At 46.1% G+C, this 3,673-nt stretch overlaps 1 pseudogene; it reads left to right on the top strand.

Moving 5' to 3' along the window:
• Window positions 1–1,356: 1,356 nt before the first annotated feature.
• LOC124513382 (zinc finger and BTB domain-containing protein 39-like) lies at window positions 1,357–3,461 on the top strand (annotated as a pseudogene).
• Window positions 3,462–3,673: the final 212 nt, after the last annotated feature.

Raw genomic sequence — 3,673 nt, 5'->3', positions numbered from 1 at the left:
TTACAACAATACAACTGTGGTGATAAAAAGACTGGATAATTGCCACATCTTTATCCTATCATGGATTCCTTTGATGTGCTCCTCGTCCATGCTCAGTAATACCTTGAGGTTTTCTGATATGCTGCTGCTAATGTGCATCCTAACATTCACCAGTCTTTTCTAGAACATTTCAAACCAAAACATGAAACTATCTATCTGGAGTTGAAACCACTGCCCCAGGTCTTTGCAAGGTACTGGCATATGGGTATTACTGTCATGGGAGCACCATTCTCCATCAGACCTCAAATAAATCACCACCGATCCTCCTATTCAATCTTTTCTCTCCTCAGAGGCACTCATTTGTCTCTGCTCTCTATTCACAAAGTTCTAAAGGAACTTAAGTTTCCAGAGAACAAAATCTGAGATCCCATTTTCAGTAAGGATCTTTTTATTTTCTTCCTTCCAATTCACACATAACATCATTCACAAGAAAAAGATCTGAGAGAGGTGGCGCAAGTGTCTTGTTGGTCTGGTTCAAAACAGAGAACAAAATCATGGAGACAAAAAGTTACTATTTAATATAAGATAGTTATCAAGTATTAAGAATACCTAATATGTAGTTAATATTTAATAATACTTTAAGCAACAACTATGTCATTATGATAGAGAGTAACAGGAAGCTTTGGGAAGAGCTGTGTCTTATAGGGGGTGGTCATAGAAATAATCTCTGAAGAGATGACATTTATGGTAAAAGATGAAGTGGTTTGTTTTATTTTTTATTTTTTTTTTTTACGCTTTGTGAAAGGCTGGGGAGAGAACAACTCCAAGGCTTGGGAAACTCCAAATTCTCTAAGCTGAGAAAGAATGGAAAATGACCAGTGTGATGACAGTATGTTAAACAAAAGGAAAGAATGGTCAAAGGGGCCACTGTGAGGATAAATAAAGACTCGGGTCATATACGATCCTGTAGAACATGTAAAAAGAATTTTGATTCTAAGTGCTAGGAGAAGATAACAATAGGCTTAACTGAACAAGTCATATTATTTTATTTTTTTAAGGAAGCTTACTGTGGCAGCCACAGAGAAATATGCTTGGAGTAGAATGAGAGACAAAGCTGGAAAATGTGTTAGGAAGCTCCTACAAGTATCCAGGCCAGAGATGAGTGTGCTAGGGAGAAAATATGAGAGATCGTATTTGCAGCGCGCCTTTCGGTCACACTTATCACTTAAGAAATAATGAATATAATGGCGCCCTCTTCTGGCCGGATCGGGCCGGTCAGGGCGGGCCAGCTTTTGTGTGAGGCGGCAGCGACGGTGCTCAGGCCCAAGGGAACCCTACAAACCACGCTGATAAGGGGGCAACTTCAGAGGAGCCAAGATGGGCATGAGGATCAAACTGCAAAGCAGCAACCACACCAACAGACTGTTGAAGGAACTCAGTAAGTGTCAGATCTGGTAGATCATGTGCGACGTCACCATTGTGGTTGTGGTCGGCTTCTTCCTGACCCACTAAGCTGTGCTGGCTGGATACTTCCAGAACCTTTCTCTGAATTTGGGGCTTGATGCTGCCAGGACCTAGGTGGTGGACTTCATCACCCCTGTCAACTTTGAGAAGAGTCTGGGCTTTGTCCACACATCAGAGCTCTTGACAGACATGATCAACACTGGGGTCATCTGTGAGGTAACTGAGTATCTGGGTATGGAGGGCCTCTTCTGGGCCTGTCACTCCACCTTTCCTGACTAGAGAACACTGCTGCAGCCAAGCCCTGGACCAGCACCAGTGGTACCCAGAGTTGTAGCTCAGCAGAACCCATCTGTCCCCTTGAAGAACTCTGGATGGTGGGGAGCACTCTGCTCCTAATAGGAACTATGTGTTACCTCGTGATAGTGGAGGAAGTTATAAAGAAGACAGAAATATTGCCAGTGACCCTAACTATATCCTGTGTCTGCTGCAGCAGCCACCGCTACCAAACACAGATGACCATGATGCTTTTCTCCTCTCATGTCTGCTCCTAGTATGACACAGCCAGTCAGAGGTACCCTCAGCATGGCCACCCAAATCAGCACCAGCTCCTGCCATCCATACTAAGTTCTGAGCAATGGAGACTTCAGTAAAAATAGTTTAGTCACTCCTGACAATGCAAATAGTCACCACTGGAACCAACTCCTATGTGAGCCATAACAACCACTCCAAAGAGCCAAGCTTTGGGAAGATGGATGAGGTCCAGCCAGAGGACCCAGGGGATGATGATGTGCAGTTTGAAGATCCCACTGGAGAGACAGGCATAGCTTAGGAGATGATTGAGTTGAGTGATGATAGTGACAACGAGCTGACTTTTGGAGAGAATGATTATGAGAGAATAAGGCCATGCCCTGCCAGGTGTGCAAGAAAGTTCTAGAGCACAACATTCAGTTGATGTGATAGCATGCTCAAGACCACATGGACCGGCTGACAGGCAAGCGCAAGTTCTGTGAGACCAACTGCTAGGACCAAAACTCCCAAGTGACCTATGTTCTGTCCCACATTGGTATTTTCTTCTTCTCTTGCAACATGTGTGAAACTAAGTTCATTACCAAGTGGCAGCTGATCCTTCACTGATGGGATGAAACATTTGAGGACAACATTGCTGTCTACCCCAATGATCCCCCGACTGGGAATCTGGGTTTGCCTTCAGGGGTAGCTTCTAAGAGTTGAAATGTGCTGCCTGTGGGAAGGGAAGGCACCGGCCAAAGATTTCCACGTGGTCCGGGGCCACATCCTCCACCCTCTAAATTTGAAAGGGTCAGGCCTGCAGTACCTGTGACCAGCACTACCTTAACCTGTGCAGCTTTATATGGCACACGCTCTTCCATCTCGGCATTTTAGTTCTCTCCTGCTCTGTCTGTGTGAAAAGCTTTGTGGATTGGCATCTCTTAAAGAAGCACATAGCTGTGCACCAAAGCCTGGAAGACACCCTTTTCCACTGCCACTTGTGCAACCAGGGATTCAAGTGGGAGGCTGCGTATGGCTACCATGTCAGCAGCACAAATACAACACCGGCCTTGATGAATGGCCTGGTTTGGGGCTATGGCACCCAGCAGTCCAGAAGTGGAAGCTGCCAGTGGAGGACTTCCTGAGTGAGGAGCTGGCTTTGCAGGGCTAGCCTGAGAACAGCAAGTACAGCTGCCACCTTTTGTGGCAAAAGGTTTACACACACAAGTGAGTTCAACGACCTCCGGTGGATCCACACAGACAAGAGGTCGTACCGGTATACAGAGTGCCACAAGTCCTTCCAAGGCCATGCAACCATCAAGGACCACCTGGAGACACACACAGGGGCCCCCATGTACTGCTGCTTGTGTGGCCCTGAAAGCTCCACCCTTAACCTCATGAGCAAGCATGTTGGCAGGAACAAAGGCAGCCTCTTGCTTGACTTCACCGTTGGGCAGATCTTCTTGTACCTTATCCATTGCCAAGAGGCAGAAAAGAACCTGGACAGCTGACTGGATCCCAGCACAGCCACGGGAGCTCTGATTTTCTAATGGCTGGTGTTCCCTCTTCAACTGAAGTTTTAATTTTGTCTTCTTAGGAATTCTGTTCTGTCTTATGTGTAAGGAAGAAAAAAGAAGAAGTAGCGCCATGGTCTGTTACTGTTTTTAGAAGCAGAGGCCCTATCATGTTTACCTCCTTACCTGTTCTTGCCCATCAAGGGCTG

Source organism: Lynx rufus, unplaced genomic scaffold (assembly GCF_022079265.1).
Source record: "Lynx rufus isolate CCGP_SWC_20201006 ecotype Redwood Valley unplaced genomic scaffold, mLynRuf1.p SCAF_1, whole genome shotgun sequence".
NCBI lineage: Eukaryota > Metazoa > Chordata > Mammalia > Carnivora > Felidae > Lynx > Lynx rufus.
Note: the sequence above shows the minus strand (reverse complement) of the source record. Positions and strands in the feature narration are given on the sequence as shown.